This window comes from Anopheles funestus, chromosome 3RL, assembly GCF_943734845.2.
Source record: "Anopheles funestus chromosome 3RL, idAnoFuneDA-416_04, whole genome shotgun sequence".
In the NCBI taxonomy this organism is placed as follows: Eukaryota; Metazoa; Arthropoda; class Insecta; order Diptera; family Culicidae; genus Anopheles; species Anopheles funestus.
The window spans coordinates 54132569-54152365 of record NC_064599.1 but is presented as its reverse complement, the minus strand read 5'-3'; the positions used below and the strand labels follow the sequence as shown (position 1 = coordinate 54152365).

General features: G+C 39.4%; 1 protein-coding gene across 8 annotated transcripts in view; it reads left to right on the top strand.

Moving 5' to 3' along the window:
- The window catches only part of LOC125768773 (beta-arrestin-1), a 49998-nt gene that overhangs the window by 1028 nt on the left and 29173 nt on the right, over nt 1-19797 (top strand). The window contains exon 2 of one of the 8 annotated variants that reach the window (XM_049436862.1): nt 631-785. The exons of the other annotated variants lie outside the window; for them this stretch is intronic. The gene's annotated coding sequence lies outside the window, so the exon portion shown is untranslated. The remainder of the gene's footprint in view (nt 1-630; nt 786-19797) is intronic. 8 annotated transcript variants of the gene reach the window in all.

Sequence of the window (19797 nt, the reverse complement as noted above, 5' to 3'; positions counted from 1 at the left end):
ACATAAAAGAAATATGATAATTATCACACGCTTCACGACTAGATTTGGCATGCCAATTTCGTCTGGGTCTTCGGGGCGCCACCTTTCGCCAGTGTGGAATCAAAACCAATTGAACCCTTCTTTGTCAGCGTAAAAATCAGCCACTGTCAAGGCAACGGAGGTAGCGGAGACGAGAAAAACGTAGTAGGCACATGCAACACGGTCGATTTATTTTTTGCTTATCTAAAGACCGCTGCCTTGCGGATGGGACACATAAAGGGGTGATCCAGCTACCACAACAACACGGGCAGACTGATTTGATGCATTTCCTACTGGTGTGGTACTCTGGACTGGTGTTGTTATCTGTGACAGTGTCTTCGGACATACATACGTATCTTGTTCGTGTGTGTACACCGTGTACACGTGTACGCAGAATCGTCTTACAAGCAGTACACACAGAACACAATTGTGTGATACGAAATTTCGATCCGGTTCCGGTTTGGGCTGGAATGTTGACCAAAGAAGGAATTCCGTAAGGTTGTTGTTGGGAAGAAGCACCGTGCCGTTTCCAGTTAAGGGTAGTTTTAGGCACTATGTTAGAAGCATTTATTGTGGCTCAATGTGCGCGTGTGTTTGTGTGATACATAACAGGCAAAAGCATTCATTTCGGGCTGAAAGCAAAATATATGCCCGGCATGAAAAAAAACATATTCGTAACAGCATCTTTGAGAAACTGGAATAAATGTTAAGAACCGTCCAAGTGTAGTCATCGTCGTCAACTACTGTTGGTAGTTCCACTTAAAGAGGTATGTAAATATTACATTAACTATTTTTATTTAAGTGTTGTAACATGTAGCAGTTTCATAATTTCATTGTGTATCATCGTAGGAAAAATGTATTTTTGCCGTCTTAAAATATAAGCCTAATAGGTGATAGCTTTCAAGTCCAGCGTTGTTGAACACAGAGTCCAATCGAAATTTGAGCCTAGATTGACCGTGTTTTGGAGTCGCTCTTTACCGTCTCTGCTATCTTAGCTGCATCTGTTACCTCCTCTGTCTATTATGGTTTAATACAGGGGCCTCCAAACTTTTTAGATGGCGGGCTGCTTTGAGTGGAATAGCCACAGCTGAGGGCCAATCTTGGGATCTCGCGGGATAGTTTGGAGACCCTTGGTCTAATATATCAGATTTAGTCTATACATAGAAAATGTTGGAATTCTTAGAAATGCCAGACTAAACGTACAGAATAATACATTTTACAGGTTATAGAACATTGCAACAATGTTCTACAATGTTCTCTACGCAAGGATGACGTAGAGATAGGTGATTGCACTTCTGAAGTCGTCCTAAATTACAGCTATATTGAATCGAAGGCCAAAGGTCAGCACCGACAACGGCACTGATGTTGAGATGCGCGCTGGGAGGTACTAACCGGTCTTTCTGCAGTCTAAGGAAACATTTCTATTCAGAACACCTGTCGCGACGATCGAACTTTTGATTCCCTGGAATCTACATTTACATACAGGGGGCGACCCGGTGGTGCATGTGATAAACCCCCAGACCGTCTCCCCGTAGCAAGGACTATCCGGCAACGTGGTAAAAATAAGTCTAGTAAGCCAGAAATGGCCGGCGTGACCTGTAAGGTCGTTAAAGCCAAGAAGAGAGAGAGAGAACCTACATTTAGTTCCAGTGCTCACATTCGCCCAGTTCTCATAGGTGTTAAATGGCGCCGGTTCCACATGACAGGACCGGGCATCAAATCCCATTCTGAGCGTCGCCTCGTAGCTGCTAGGATTGACATACGTTCCTGAGACGCAGACGTTTTTTCCAAAATTCACAAAACTTTCTAACCCGTGTTCGAGAGAAAGATGCTCAAAAGTATATTTGACCCAGGATTTGTGGACGGAAAATGGATGAGTTGCTGCAGTCACGAGCTCGATTAATTGTACGATAAACTCACTGTTGTACAGCGAATTGGACTCCAGTGAGCTGGTCATGTCATTCAAATGGCACCGAACAACTCACCCCATAGAGTTCTTTTAGGTCATCCACATGCACATCCACAAAGCCCAAACTGAGATGGAGTGATGGCGTTGATGAGTCCGCCAGAAAGATTGCGATACTGGAGTGGCAGAGGATGACGCACAATCGTGAGAGGTTCAGAAGAGTGCTGCAGTAGGCCCGATAAGTAAGGGATATACGCACAGTTAGCTTACAAGAGTCATTTAAGTCACTTGTCTGGAGTTTGTAACAGCACTCCCAATGACTAAGTAAGACAGGAAAAGTTATTGAAAGTTATTTTAATTGTTTTAATTTATATTCCACTATTAAGGCATTTAGCCGTATTGTCAGTCGCAAAAGGCTAAATGGTGTATAATTTTAAAAGACTTCTTAATCTTTAAAATATTATTAAAACAAATTAACTCTAGAATTTCGAGTCTAGACCAATTTACATATACGCCTGATATGAATTAATATTTTGGGCAGGAAAAATTAATTCTGGCTCGGTAGGAATAATTGTGATTTTTATTAATATTTTTAAAATTTTCTCTCTCTTTAAGAGATGATATAAATGTGTGTATCTTTGCTCCTAGCCTGTACCATCAGACAGTACCATCAGTGCGTGATTTAAATGATCTGCCATTTGTCAGATGGAGCAGTATCACACCATTAATTAAGTATTAATTAGGTCTAATGCGTATATTTCCCAGTGTATTCGTCGAATCTATTCGTCGACTAATCGGTTGAAGGACAGACTGCGGTACCCAGTAGCTTAAGCAACACAACGCGAAAGGCATAATGATGGCGATAGTGTGTGTTTGCATGGATCATTTAAATCAACCCAAATTGATTGGTGAGCTTTTGCGATGAATGGTACTTTCCCTCCGGAACACTGAACGCCTGGGAATTTGTGTGGCATGATGAATTTGTAAAACTTTACACGTGCACAATTTTCCCGATCTGAACATCGGAATGACATGTTTTTCATAGCATTTCACCACCATTAATCAATCCGGGTTCGGGTTGGAGTTTTTGAAACGGTTGAAGCGGGTACGTACTGTATTATGCGCAAAACTTTATTCTACACTCGAAACGCGTACGCCCTTTTCATCGCGTCTATTTCATGCAAGGATAAAGTTACTAATTACACGACCCAACAAACAGCGGATCAAAGCATAAGTACGGCATGTGTAGCTTATTAATGGAAGCTTACGGCTTATGTCGATGATATGATGCACATTATGTGTGCCCGGTGCGTGTTTGTTTTGAAGTTAACTGGTTAACGTCTATAAGTACATATAGGCGTCCACCCGAGGCAAAGGGTTAATGGAACACACCGAAAACACACAAACAACCGACTGTTAAGCATTATGTGCCAATGCAACAAATGTTTTTGACCAGTGTTTTTAAGCTGCTGGAACACGAAGCCTGTAAAGTACTGCAAATTGCAAGCACAAGCAAGCATTCAAGAGTTTTCTGTCCGTAGCTACTGCACCACTTGTGAAAGTTACCTTTGTTGGCTTCCTTCGTCAAGCTACAGCTTCCATTCGGGTGGAATCACGCTGGAGTCACAGCAAGACAAAAAAAAACAATCCTTTTGACCTGATTCTTGGCGATTGAGTAGGTAGACTAAATTCCTGCCAAATTTCCTCCGACAAAAACAAAAAAGTTGGACAAAGCGTTCTGCTCACTTGGCAGAGGGTGGCAGAGGTTCCCAAACATCTGGGGAAATAAAATAAATAATCCGTTTCCCTCGAAATCCGTACCAATTCGTGAAACAGGGAGGCCAACGCCCCCGTTAAGATACTTTTTTGGGTGGAGGATGGGGGGATTAGCCAAACGTTTCATCGTCTCGTCCATAACGGGTAGCGCGTTGGTGTGCTATCCGTGGAAGATTTTTTTATTCTCTCCCTCACTGTGTCAGAGACTAGACCGGGGATGCTGGGGTCTGGCCATGATGGTCAATTTGTTGCAAGGCAATCAATGTTTCCGTTTTGAGCTACCACTTGGACGCGATCCAATCCGCACAATCGCACTGGAATGGGTGAGAAAATTGGTTGGTGTAAGGTGCGGTGCGCTTGTGTTCTATTTGTAAAATTATTACAACCAACCCCATTTTCTCCCTACACAGCCATTACCCGCACATCGTATTTAGCAGCAGCAGCAACAGCATCAATCCTCCCTGGCCGAAGCAATCGAAAATTTCGGTTTACGCGGTAGTAGGGTTCTTATTGTATACAAACCACCGTTTGGAAAGTGTTTATTTTTAACAGCATCATCCAGTTGGCCATCCTCCAGGCGCGAATGCGTCTGCAGTTGAGTGCAGTGGGTTGAGATTTGGGTCGATTCGGTCACGGGAAATAATTCCGTTTTGGGATTGAAATTGAAGGGAAACATCAACCGCCAAAACAAGCGTTTACGATATAAGGATACAAAACGTGAAACTATAAGTTGCCCAATGTTTTACAAATTTATTTATAAGCTGTCCTGTCGCGTGGTTTGCAATATGATTTTCAACAAACATTTTTTTGAAGCTTTTTATAAGTTTCTTCATATATCTTCGGAATTATGTTTGTTAAAGTATCTGGCTCCAACGGGTTTTGTTTATGATACTACACGAATAGTCTAATAAACCGTTCTTGACTAATGATAGAAGCTTTTTTCCTTCTCCTGTCAAAGAGATATCAGCAAAAATGTTTGCAAACATATAAACTTTTGTTTGGTTACTAAATTTCTGTTTTCTCAATTTTCTTGTTAGCAACAATTTAACAAACCCATTCTGCTCAGCAATTGTAAATTTGACACATTCTGATAGGACAGAAAGCTCTCAAGTTAAGCTGAAAGCTCGGACGTGTCTGACGCGGGTTCATATGTCAAACGTCTGAATTTTTATCAGACGTTTGAAAACTCTAATAGGTCAGAAAGTGTATATTAATTAAATTCAACAAAAAAAGTAGAAAAAACACACTTTTTCTTAAAGCTAGTATGGTACATGTTCTAAAAACATATCAATTCACAAACATGTAAACATGTATGGCAGACCTAGCGTCAACACCTTTTCGGGTGATTAATTCCGAATGATTCTAGTGCGTCTAGTCTCCCCGGGATGTTGTTTGTTCGTGCGGTGTTGCTGCGCTGTCACATTGCATTTCGAGAGGCAAACGCGGCAGCATTCGAGCGAAGGTGCATCTTGGCAAGTTGCCTAGCATTTGCACGCTTTTCACCGAACCTCCAGCATCACGGCACCGTAGTAATTCGGAACTTCCACCAACTGGATGTATTTCTCACGTACGAACACAGACGATCATTTCGTTACGAACCGTTTGCGGTACAAATCGTAACATGTCCCGGTTTGGACAGTTTACAAACTCGCGTTTGCTCTGTCCTTTTTTTTATGCGAGATCTTCCACAACAACCCGATTATATGTGCGTGTTGGTGTTGAGTGCCACTTTCGTTTTCGTTCGATCCATTGGCTCGCTAAACGCTAACTGGCACTTGGATCGATTGGCCCGCTCTGGTCGGCAGCTCGACCGTTGATTGAGTTGTGTCCTTCGTCGCTTGGCGATGTGTCATTTGATTTACAGCGATCTATCAGTTGAGAAGGGAAAACACACTACCGTTTATCCTCCGCCGTGTGTAACAAGTGCACTGTGCGTTGGCTACACTTTTGCTAAAGCCTCCCCGGGCTTCAACTTCAAACACAGAACACTCTCAATCATGCCGAATGGCCGTATCGGCTTAAGCTATGTTTCAAGTTCATGTCCCCGTTTATGCGTGCGCCAAAAAAGGTAACCGTAGCGACTTAACTAATTCCATTTGTTGAACCAAATGCCACTCCACACGTGTGTGATGTTGCGCTTATTTCTCGTGCGACAAGCCGGGAAAGCAATCCGTACAGATGTTGGATGATGCGATTTTTGTATAAAGAACAACTTGAACACGTTTTGAAATAGCAAAAATGAGGTTTGTGATTTTTAAATTATAAAATTATAAGATATTGTTTACCTACTTTGAACCTTTGGAAAATTCATCAATTCTCTGAAATTGTCATTTATGAACATTAACAAATTTAACATTGTGTTGTTGAAACTCTGTTTTATTAGTTTGTGCAAAATTATTAATCAATCTGATAATAATGGTGGAACGAAACAGTATTTCGTATTAAATGAATAATTTAACATTTTTGTCTTGAGTGTTATCACACTTTTTCCTAAGATATTTCTATCAATTGAAACTTTATGGAGTGGTTGGATTGTATTTATGCTTTTGCTTTATGTATCTTCAGTTTTATTTGGCTGTTACAAAACCTCTCTTTATCGTATTGAGGTGAAGATTAATGATCTTCTTTAAAAAAAATTACTCCAAGCTGAGCGACCTCTATTCATGCATATGGAACATTATGGGTTCAGCCGAGATTTGAACCATCGCTGGGCGTGTTTTGAATTCGTGCTTTACCGATTATACAATTTATCGAGGTTCTATATCGAGAGGTTCAGAACGTATTTTTACTATCCGGAAGATAATCAGTACTATTGAATCTTGCATTTGTAATTTAAGCACTTTGTTGTGTAACGCATGTCATAATTTCAATACTTAAATTTAACTTTTATTATTTCTTTTAATTGCGAATTTAATTTAATTAATTCTAATTACGTGTCATTTTTATTAAATTTATTTTAGTTTATGTTTTATTACGTATTCTTATTTCATTTCATTTTGAATTTGGAGTATATAAATTTATCTATTATTCGAATATTCGAAATCGAAATTATTCGAAATCTGGAATATTAGAATGATAGACTCGAGATAATAATAATTTTAAGCCATGCTACATTAACAACTAGGGTCGATCATACTTTCAGTAATTTTTTTGTATACGTTTTGACATTTTTCGCCTTATCTATTAACTTTCCATACAAATAAGCAAGCCCAATTAACCTGTGAACTGATGATTCAAATGTTTTCCTAATCAAAGATTCGTTCTGCTACTCGACAAATAACAAACCAAATCATTAATCACCGTTCGGCCACATTTCCTATATTTTGTAGATGTTAATTTTTTAGTAAAATTCGTCAAGCAGTAGCTCCAATTCGACAGTTTAACATAAAAGAAAATCAAACGAGTTAATCCTTACGCATGGCGCTACCTTGGTAATTCATCGCTGGAGTACTTAAAATATGATCGACCCCAATAATAGACTCTGTGTTTTGGAGTTATAAAGCTTTTCTAACTGCATTAAATCTTGATCGTTGAGAACACTCTTTTATGGAGCTTAATTACCTCTAGCTTTTGCTTTTATTATTCTAAACAGATTAAACATTTAATTGGTCAAAACTTCCTACGTCTATCATACATTCCAGATTACCACTCCACTGTTGTTTTGCATGACGTTCGCTCGGAAGTGTTCCGAAAGCTAAAGCGCACAATACATTTCCATTCATTGCGTGTCTGCCACATCTGAATTTATGGTTATCTCTCTCTCTGAATGGAAGGTTCGATGCGTAAGAAGAAAAATAAAGTTTTAGCATGTATATGGGAGATAGACGCGAATGGGTTGCTTCATTGTGCACTTACATTTGGCGCACCCCACTGGTAGCATTGTACTTCCAGGAATATTCGTGCATAATTCGTCGTGCTCTAAACGCAAACCGACGCACAGTAGAGTGAGAATGTGATGGAAATAAATGGGACTTCCAATCCCTTATCCGTTGGTAACAATTGTATATCCATTCCTGGGTGTTGTTTGTCGTTGCTATTATTGCTGCCAAATAATGTTCATTTACTTTATTTTTGGTGTGGTTTTTCTGCCGTTGTGTCGGCACAAAGTTCTTGATCTTGATGCTCCTTAAATCCAATTTTACATGATTTTCAAGTGAGTTGTTGAGGAAGAGCCAGTTTGTATAAGTAGCTATCTAGCTCGCAACTTAATCTTCCACTTGAAAAAAAAGGTTTCAGCTAATGCTTTGTTGTAAAATATACCGAACGCAGTCTGGGAATGGAATGGAAATGAAGATCCAAACATAAATGGATTGGTGCTTTTGTTTGTTGTAATATTTAGCACCTCATTAGGAGATAATATTTTTCATAACTTTTATTTTTATGTTTTAATATTTTTCCTTTACGCATTAGTATTAATTTATGCAAACCTTGACATGCGTGTTGACAGGTGACAGAATCGACAGCCATTTTTTATAGTAGATGTGTGCTTTTTGGCTCACCTTTTGCAAACTTGTAGGCTCGTGTACTGTTTAATCTGTCGAAATTAACTTGTTTAGTGTCGACAATTCTTTCCACCGGTGGAAAATCGAGAAAGAAAATTCCTACGAAAAAATCGAACCACCCATCGCCCCGATAGGATATCCTTTTCGTATCGACACGACGTCGAGGTCTGGCAAAACTCTCTTTTGGCATTCTTTTCGATTTGCCTTTTCCGAACGTGGGGCGTTGATTCGATTTGCCGCTGGAGAAATGATGAGAAAGCACTTTAAAACTCAATTTGCGGTATGCTTTCGTGGAAAATTGTATAGCCTGTCTGCTTTTTTTTCGTTTTTTATTTTTTTTTTATTTTTTGGATGCTTCCTGCCATGTTCTTCCTGCCGCGCCGTTGTCTCTGACAGATATCGGACGTAGATGTGTACGGATTTGTATCTAGTTAGAAAAGTGGGAAAGTTGTGGCATTTTTGGTTTTGTGTTTTAGTGATGGTTGGTATCTCTTGTGATGTTGGTATTTTTTCCCGATGCTGCTTCTGCTAGTTTAGCGTTAAACAATTTCATCCCGTTGCGAGAGCTCGGTTTTTTTTCTCGCTTCTGGTCGCATCGCATTCACCCCCGGCCCCGGTGTGCATTCAAAGCGACCTTGGCCTGTGAACATCGGCCGGATGTTTGTGCTGAAGTAAAATTGAATATGCGATCTTGTTACGCACGGTAAAGTTGGTGCAGAATGTTGGAAACAATTTTGATCACCACGATCAACACTGTTGAATGTGTTGAATTGAATGTGCGGTGCTGGGTTTTTAATAAAAACATAGTTGTGAAGCTAGAATTTGGTTGCTGGATTGGTTGGATTTCAATATAAGTGGGGCGTTAAGAGATATGTTGCCATTTTGTTTTGTTTCTAGATGTCTGTATAAGTCGGATGTTGAACCACCGCTCGTCCTGATGGATGGGCGATTTAGAATGCCGCAAGATAAGACACTTTTCAACAAATTTCCACAAAAAAAGATTTTATGTTTTTTTTTACAAAAACGAGTCTTACATGTTGTGTATTCCATGAACAAAATTTGGTGACTTCTATCTGAAGAAAAAGCAGATTTGTTTTTTTACAGTGCTTTTTTAAATCTTCCTTTGAATGCGCAATTCTAAAAGTTGATTGCTTTCGTTCTATTTCAATGAATTTTCATACATGATTGACCACAGATGGTCGAAGTCTAAAACCTGGGACGAAAAGTTATTTTTTAAGTACGATCATCGTTTGGAGTTTCAAAGTGTCTGTAGGTATTTATAATTTTTCATTATTGCACAATATAATTTGTATTTGTGCATTCATGGATTATTGTTTCGTGTAGGTGTAAAATAATCTTTTTTGAGGAATCCCAACGATACCGACAGTAATCTGTATTGTTGGCAAAGTTTGGTAAAAGATCTTATTTTGTTGATTTGGATTCCTTGGTTAGCGGGATCCTGATGACAGTTGAAATATTAAAACGTTTTACCAGTTATTTTACGTACTTTGTACTGTTTACTATATTTTCAATATTCTGCATATATTTCAAGACTATGTTCTATTTACTCGTATGGTCACTGCCTCAGTACTGTTTGATATTCGCTGGTAAAATCCGTACAGATCGCATCGAGCTAGTGTCCAAATGATAATTAAAAAAATACGTGACATTTGTAAAGGTGCTTTCAAATGACAGCAACTTTCACGTTACAGCAACTGTCAAACACATACTTCAGTTGTTTGCAACTGATCTTAGCAGGTCTGCACGCGATGTAAACAACTTTTTTGATAACTTTTTTGACACCACGAGAAAGTTTTCGTTGAGTCGATGCCATTCAAAAGCACCTTAAGATCCTCGTTCTTTGATTCAATTCTGATTTACCTTTAAGCTCCTTTTCGAATGTTTTTGAGAGTCTCTACATGGTTCTCGTCGTATTTATCTTATATGATGTTGAGATTTTTGTAATGTTTTCAAGAATTATCTGTAATTTTGCCTTTGAGTTATCAGATTCGACGCCGGAAAAATTCGCCGTAGTGTTATGTAGAATTCAAACAAGTACTGAAGGCTCCAAATAGTCTAGAGTGCTTTGAATAGCTCCGGAATGTTCCAAACCATTCCAGATATTTGTTATATACTACAGAATGGTCTATACTTTCCTAATTTGCTCTTAGCTAAACGTAATCTATCGTATATGCTTTTTTAATTTCATGATTATATCGACAAACTCTGATTAGTAAAAATTTTAAATAAGGCAGTTTTATACTTTTTCAGTCAACTTAGAAGAATCAATAGTACCGAAAGTAAAACTGTTTACTTATATTTTATCGTACAATTATTTATACTTCACAATCGTCTTTATGGAATTGGTTTTCTCGTTCTAGATTTGACCAAATCACAAAATTCATTAATTGTATCGTATATCGTTGTTCGCAGTCTCTCGATCACTCCTACAAAAATATGTTTACTTAGTCAAAGAACCCACGCGCGTTACGAAAGCTTTTTGCTCTTTAGATTATGCCGCTAAATCCCGCTTATTCTCGGTAACTCTTGGGAGTAGCTAAAACCAAAAGCTGAACAGAATTATAATTATATTTTATTTTGGGAAATGCTCTCGTGAAGAAATTCTTAGAAGATTTAGAGGATATACTTCTTATAAATGTTTTAATCAAATTGTTCACATCATTTTAATGTCATAAATTTTAATTAAAATACCAAAAAAGATAATTTTATACGAGAAAGGTTTGTACCTTTCAGAAATAAACCAAAGTGGTTTGGTGTGGAGGAAAATTTCAACGATTTGCACGAGCTCTCGCGCTCGCGGTTAGATAAATCGATGCGATGCTTGCCTTTCTAGTCTTGCCCGCGTACGGTCCCTTCCTATCGACGACCACCGTGCGGATGATGGTTTGATCTACACTCGTTCCACGCCAGGATGCCATTTTTGAGTTATCATGTTAAGCAGTCGATAACCGTATGATGCAAATGCATTCGTCTGTGCAACGTCGCTACAGACGGATGTCGGGATATGTACGATGCGACGCTACTCTGTTCGGTGCAATGAAGTGACGAATTTGAAATGGCCATCGATTTCCGCCGTTCGTCACTGCGTACGGAGGAACAGTCAACGTTGGTGTGTCTGGTTCGTGTTTGGAATCGACAACACATTCTATAGCAGGTTTTGTAGTTGCATACGAAAAGCATTTTCGCTTTCTCGGCGAAGAAGGGGAGATACCACTGGTTGTGTACACCGTTGGATGGTGTTGTGGTGCATATATGAAAATAAATCTACGTTGGTAAGGTACTTTGTTACCATCGTGCATTTCACTTTACAGGGAGTTTGGGTTTTAAAATACCCTTCATGTGTGTGTAGGTAAATGGATATGTTTCCATTGCTAGCGGGTCATTGGCCATTGGTGAGAAAATTCAATATTACTGCCAGAAGGTGGTTTATCTACAATACACAATATGCTGGGTGGCCCCAACCGTTGTGTGCTGCCTAATGACTGGCTGTTTATGGGTCGTGAAGGTGAGAAAGGGGTTGTGACCCAGAACCTTTTCTGGTGATGTGTTTGGCTTGGCGTACGCATCCTAGGAAAGGATTGAATCTACAACGGACTACAATAACAACATCAACTACAACAGGTACATTGGAACCAATGTAGCTTTGGAGTATGCTTCAGAGAATCCTCTCGTCATGCTGTGACCAGATATGTGAGATAGATGCTATCAAACTCCAGAAGACCATTCGACGCATGTATTTTGTGCGTGAAAGAACAACTGCTTTGCGCTGTAACGTTTAGTATGAGAAGAAGGGTTAGTTCATAGAACCGGTCTCGGACCATTGCCATGGTGAAACGATAGGTGATAGTGACATGCCGTTTTATCACCTTTTCATAGGAAACCTTCCGAGCGGATATTAATAAAAAAAATATCCGTTGTGCAGTTTCTATTCACCGTAACTTTGTTATTACAAATTTACAAACGGTTGAAGGATAAACATCCGCCGAAGCCACTGGATGACAAATAAGATATGAATAGGGATCATTTTTGACTCGCTTAATTTCAATGCCTCCAAGCAAAGATTGATCAAAGATGTAGGCGTATAAATTCCCTGTGAAAGTTCGCGCTACGTTAACGTCTTGGGTGGGTACGCCTAAAGGTATGCAATATTAAAATTATTTTTTTATTATTTTATTATACCTTCAGGGCAATGATTTTATTATACCTTCAGAGAGTTGATTCGGAAACATACCGGGAATAAAAGGAGTGTAAAAATCTTAATAGCACATTTACAGACGTTTTGAAACCACTATGAGAAATAGTACGATCAAGAAATGGGAATTTAATATTCATAAATAGTCATATATTAGGAAAGGAATTTAGGTGCAAAGTGAAATAAAGTATGGATTTAACTTTTATTACGAGCTTTTACAAATTGATGTACAATGTGTACAAATTGCAAACACAAATTAGGCCGCCTAGAGTTATGCTATTGCCGTGCCGATTTCTCCGAATTCCTCAAACGCTGGATATGCAAAGAATGCGAGAAAAGATCATTATCTGCAATAATCAACTGTTGAATGGATAACTTTTCCTTGACATTTTCCCCGCCAGGAACGACCGGGACCCCGTAATATGTTACGTTGTGCAGAGCTTTTTACGATTTTTATTATTTTCCATCTCTTCTCTTCTTCAGATGTGCGCTTTCCTAAAGTCGGAAAGAACCATCATCCGACGGATGGAAGTAGAATGGCACGAGAGTGTATGCGACCGATGTTTGTGTGTGTGTGTGTGTGTGTGTGTACAACAGGTTTTTCTAAAGTTCAATGGCACTCTAATCAGCCTATTGCCGGCTTCCGGTTGATTGACGTTCCTTTCCTTCTTACCGTGAGACACGACACACCTTCATATTCCTATCCCCTAAGGGCATGTCACTTCATAGCCGCCCAAAGTCCCGAAGGCAACAGGCTGGCGAGACTTTTGATGGAAAGTTCTTACATTTTGCGATTGGCTGTGGAAAGACCCGACGGAACGGTGTTGTTTTGCAGCCTGTCTATAAATGATGGAATTTTGACGTTTTATTCGTTGAATGTTGGTTGGAATTTTCCAGCTGGACGAAGTTCGCTTCACAGTGCGAATTCGTGTCACTTAAATTAAAATTTACCCTATCCCTTTTTGCGTCGTGATAGAATATTTTTTGCCAATTTCTTTTATAATGTTGGCAGTTCGGTCGGTTCCGAAGTTTTATACGTCACAATTAAAATGTTCATGTTTGAGCTTCTTTTTGTTCTATTCTAATAATTACAAAAAAACCTTTCATTTGTTATTTTGGTTGTTCTGCTAAAATGCGGCAGAGTATAATAAAGTGTTTGTCTTTTCCTTTATATGCTCCAAAAAATCGCTCTGAGCGGTGGTGATGTGGCTGTGGGTGGAACACAGAACATGGAAAAACAAAACACCCAAGTGGGTGGTGAGGTTTTGATGGTCAATAGTCTTGCTGATGGATATTTTAGGACCAAAACCTGTCGTAAACATCACTCGAATGTACTAAAAGCTTCACAGCAAAGCTCGCTCCTCCATTGTTTTGCCCTCGGTTACCTGACGCAAGGGACGCAGGGAGAATGAGTGGAAGCATGTTTTTGTGGGCTCCAAATTTGGAAAGTTATATTGAACCGCCGGTGAGTTTCGACAGTATGGCGATAACAAAGAATGTGGTTTATGGGCAATGCTTATCCATTTTGGGAGATAAATGTCCTTTTTCTTTACTCTATATTCTTAGCAGATTTCCTTTTGAAGTTGCATTATTTTGATAAATTTCTAAAATTGTTGTAATTCGTGACACTGGCACAGTTTTTATGAAGAATGTTTGCTGCTGTCGATGCTTAAAGGTAAAGGAGAACTTACGCTAGTATAAATGTAACGCCTAAAAGTATGCAATCTTTAGTTTTTAGTGCTTTATTTACAGGCTTAGACGTTTAATAAGAGTTATGCAGTGCTTGTCGGCTTGAGGTACACTGTTCACAAACCAATTATTATTCAGGGTCGTATGATAAATGAATCATTTTCAATTTCGGATCATTGGAAAATTCATTATCAACTTTTTTATTTGCTTTAAAATCGCGTTGATCGTCAATATTGCGATACAACGTGGGAGATCGTAAATATGTTTCAAGTTTGTATTTTATTGAGCCCTGGTCTACTGATCATCAGAAAAGACACAATCAAAATTGAATTGCACCAGATCGAACAAAACGGCAGGCAAGGTTCCGAAACAAGAGGAGCCAAACTAATTGCATTATCCGACAAAGCCGCACTACAAACATTTCCTCCAATGTTGGTTCGTTTGATGCAGTGGTACAAAAACTTAAACCTCAGGGAAAAAAGCGAATCGGCCAAATCTCTGCTTTTGCTCAGCGTGGAAGCGTAAATGCACTAATACACACACACACAAACACTCTTCCCTTGATCGGATTGTGTCTGTTTGCATGCCCATGGCGGCATTATGGGTCGAAGCGCAGATTAGCGTTACCACCTCCACCGACCAAAGAACCAGACCGGTGAGATAGTTAGCAGATTTAATTTAATTACTGGCAACGTCGCTTACACATCACACCAGGAAGATGGTCCGCTCATAACTAACGTTAATCCAAATCTAAACACCGGCAACGGTTAGCAACATGCGCTCATTTTGCATAGAGAAAAGGAAGGAACTTTAGCTTGCTGGAACTGACGATGGTGATGCACACATACCTTCCGTTAGAGAAATATTCGATATAAACGAATCGATTGATGATGAAATGCCTGGTGGAATGGAAGGATGCTGTTCGATCAAGGTGTTTGGTAAAATTGGTTTGGCGAAAATAGTTTTGTTTACACGAAAAATTCACTTTCTACCCTTTTCACAGAGGATACGACAGAAAGTAGAAGAAATTGCGTGTTCGAGAAAGTTTTGGGTAAAATATTGAGGTCAATAGATTAAGTTGAAGAAGCGTAATTCCTAAAAAAAGGACCAAATCTCTTACATGAGTTACACAAAATAAATTATTTCAATACAACCACTGGCACTTTTTTTTACCATTTCAAGCATGATTTTAAAAATTACTTCATTCTTCACCTTGGTGCTTCACTTTTATTGCGCTTTAAAGTGTAGCAGCTATTGTAAACCTTTTTGCAAGAAGCCCCCCCATTTGCTTTCTTTCGATGTGCTTGTGTTTGTGATGGGGTGTAGAACATGTTAGAAGGTGGAGAGTTTATGGCCAATACGCGCAATGATCCCTTCCTCCCCATCATCTAGCCGTGGTGTAAATGTTTAATCAGTTTGTTTATCGAAGGAAATCTAATTTCATTGCAACGGTGTGCGCATTCGCGCGCTCCCCGACTGTTTAGGCGTCTGCGTCTTATCTGCGGTCGGTTTCTTTGCGCCTGGAATGTTGCCGCTGCGCGATAGCAAATTTTGCTAATAAACATACCGCGATGTTTGGGACCGGGAAACGGAATTAGCCGCAACACACCGCACACCAAATCCATCGCATGCGCTGAGTTAATCCGGACTTTTATTCATCCGCTAAACGCAGGTCATTGAGGTGCATCAAATGAACCAAATTTTAAATGCTAATGACTGAAATGGAAGATTACCAGACCAGATTGTAGATTTTTGCGTTGCAAACTGTATTTATTGTTTATTGTTCATATGAGCGGTTTACTTTTAGGTTTCCTTTTTTTATTTCGTAATTTTTTTTTTATTATACCCCTAAAGATAAAGTCGTTATGCGTTAGTGATTAAAAACCCGTTCTATTGTGTGTCATCGTGATTTACTGACTACTTCATTTGACCGACCGGTAATGATCGGTCAGCCGCCTATATTAATCTTCTTATGAATAATGGAAAATAATGTATTATTTTAATTTTCAAATTAACTTTCCTCTTTATTTGGCTCGATATAATTGTGTTTCTGATAGCAGAACCACAATCACCACATACCATTTAAATTTTCTATCGTTTTTTTTTAATTTTATCAGCATATGGGGCTATAACTGTTGACCTTTTGTTATGTAGGCACGAAAAAAAGAGCACTATGGATAAAACATCAGGTACACATGGCACTGTTACGTGTGTAAATAATCTATTATATTGGAAAACGCGTGTATCAAATAGTGTTTGCAATGGGTCGATGGAAAATAATGCTCATTGAATTGTAAATCACCTTGCATAATCATTTTTAAACGCTATGCAGATTGGAAATGCAATTTGAAATTCGATTGAGTTTTATAGCGCAAAAGCAAACATAAACAAAAGACTTTCTTCCTTCGATGATATTAATTTAAAATCTTTCTTATTTGTAACACATGTTACACAAACATCCCATAAACAAATTTACTAATTTGTTTTTTTATTTTGAATTATCTGTTTTTTAGGTATGTTTCCGGCATATTCCGGCAGAAGAAACGCAAACGAACGGTCATCATTAATAACTCAGCAATAATCCTTTTCGGACGCGCATCCTGGACGCCACCATCCGTGCAAGCGTACAAAATAGTGCTTTGCGTGACCTATTTCTCATTTGTCCAATAAAACGTTGCACTTCATTATGGCGCGGTTAATGGTTAACGAGCGTATGTGCGGGACCGTAAATGTGACGGTAAAAAAACATAAACAGGTTAGCAACACAACCGCAGACAGTGGCCCCGGCCCTGCGGGAGAATATCCGGCGATCCGTCCCCAAAACGGTAGCGAGATGATTTGGGTTTAAATGTGCTTGTACCGCACAACCGGTAGCAATCGATAAATTATTGCAACATGCTGTTTTGCTCACACCACCCGAAGGCGGAATATTACTGTTGGGATGAGATCAGATCCCAGGAGTTTTGAAGAAGGCGATTCAAGATATGGATTGATTTTGTGATTTGTTAGGCCGTTTAATGTTGCACGTGTGTGGATGTTAGCGTTACAGGAAATCGTGCATTGGGCAGAACTGATTCGCCGTTACGATGGCGATGCCCGTTATCGTCAAAACGTAAGCGAAGTCCGTCATTGACGTAAGCGGAAGTATCATCGAATGCGAACGGGATACTGTTTGTATATTAAATATAAGAGAATTATGTCTTCGCCATAGAGAGTAGGTAACGAAATGTTTTTTTTTCTTCTTCTGTTTAATCCAATAGTACAATGCGTTTTATTTATATACGCTACTATCGTGAGTTGGCACGACTCAGTAACATGCGTACCAATATCCATTTTTAGCCGTATAAGTTGGATAAATATGTATGCTTTTTCTCGCTCTCGCTTTTTCACACTCGAAAGCTTTTACACTGGGATTAACGATCATTTCATTGCAAAGTTTGGGGAACGAGCGCGCGTAAACCCGTTTACCAGTTCCGCAACATTGTAACCGTCATCGGTGTGTGATGTCGGAGCGGTGACGTCAATGAGACACAACCGCACTGTGTACATAGTCTAATGCAGCTGAAATAGTGCCGATAGCTCTTAACGCATCTATAGCGTCATTGAAATCTGCTTGATTTAATGTTCATAAACATAAACACTTAAGAGTTTTCCATTCCCATCAAGTAAACCTTCTTCCATAGAGAAAGTGTACTTTAACATGATTGATTTAAAATATTTTTAGCTTATGATATGTATGTGAGTAACGCCATAGACGGTAAAAAGAAAACGTTCCGTTGTGCGTATAAAACGACGCAACAGTCAACTGTTTTGTTGGGATTTTTAAAAAATAAACCCCTTTCAACATTCATTTGTCATGACGTCGATTCTCTGTGTAAACGTGTGTAGTTTGGTACGTCGACATCCATTGTAGTGGCTGCAGGCTGCTCTGCCGGCCAAGTGCAACAAGGGCAAACAGATGGAGTAGTGCTTTGTACTTAGTTTATTGAAGTTGAAGCCCATACCTTCCACATTGTATGTGCTGGGATGGAGTCAGTGAGGAAGATGAAAGGGTTAAAAGGTGAGCCACATTTTATGGGGTGCATTCCATCCACTGTAATGATGTAAGTTGAAATTCTTTCTAGAATTCAGTAGTATTAGTTAATTAAAATAACTTGCAGCAAATTAAAGCTAGCAGGTTGTATGTATGATTTCAAACCAAAAGCCCCATTCACCCGTTTCGAACAATCTTTGATCGATGTCATACTCTTATCAATTGATGCAGTTGAAAGACAATTGTTCGAACCTGGCAGGAATGAAGCACACTCGCAGCACATGACAGATTCACACACTGAGGCACCACTATGCGCCGACAGACTGTAATAATATGTCATTGCCGGTGCCGTACATGAGGGACGGTGAGCCCACCAAAAGCATTGCGTTGTTTCCTTTCAATTCGCCTTGCATTCTAGGACGCCGTACGAAATAATCTACATCCCTCTGGCTCGGTCGGTTATTCCCCACCACACCGCACATGTGGATATTATTTTAAATGCGAAATATGACAATGACGCATTCTTTGAACGTACCTAAACGCAACCCCTGGCTGAGACAGGGAGGCCTTTTGCTTATGTCATCTTACGACACTTAAGGTCGTGTCTTAGCTGAGCGAATTTTGCTCGTTCCGTTTTAACTTGCACCGATGATGTAGATTGGTAAAACCAACATTCGTGAGTCGTATCAGTTTCCGGGAAGTAAAGCTTACAAATTTCCTTTGAAAATTCATCATTTAAAATTAGTTCCGCCGTAAAACTTTATGACGAAGTTCCTGTCTATTTTCCATACAGATTATCTATATCTCAGTAATAATTTTAAAATAAATGTACTTTTGCGTTGTTTATATTTCTTTTTTTTCATGCGCATAGTTGGTCGCATCGTTGATATGTTGATGAAGGTATATTGAAAATATGCAAAGTGATAGAACGCGAGCTCAGTTCTTTGGAATACACATATTAAATCGTTATTAACATTGATCAAGATGGAACGGCGAACAATTTGATTAAATTCTCATCGGTACATGCACCATCCGTGCCGCTCTATTCGATAGTGTCAGAATATTACTATTCCACGTTTCGTCCGTCTGCCCGGCGCATATCGTTGTACTCCATATGATGATTCACTAGAACAGGTATTTGATGGTTTCGGTCGTTCCGGTTTTGTTGGCTAGCACACTCCGCAGCACAATCGCATCGCACGGAACTACACGACACAGTAGCAGTAGTCGAACGACACAACAGGCGGGGTGCGAAACTTGTTGCCGGAGGTTGTACATAAATTGAATTCGAGGACGATTTGCATCGTCCTCTTGAGTTTGATTTCTGTCCCATTTGGCGCTTTAGATTTTGCAGCCGCTGTGATGCATTGCTAGAGGTCTCGTTGGTTTTTGCGTGATGGCGATTGATGGTACGGCTTGGTTTTGCAATCAACTGCTTGGAAGTGTTCTCGAGAACCGATAATGATATAAATCCCACATAACAATCTGATGGATACACGGCCATGGGGATGGATGCGAATTACTCGGAATAGTAATTTCGTGTCTGGCATTAGCAGAGGTGAAGCGGTTGTTTGTCTGTGTTGAGATGAGAAACGATGGTAATTGGGCGGAATCCTATTCGTTAAGATGCTAGCGTTGATTTGATTGCAGTGCACAATCA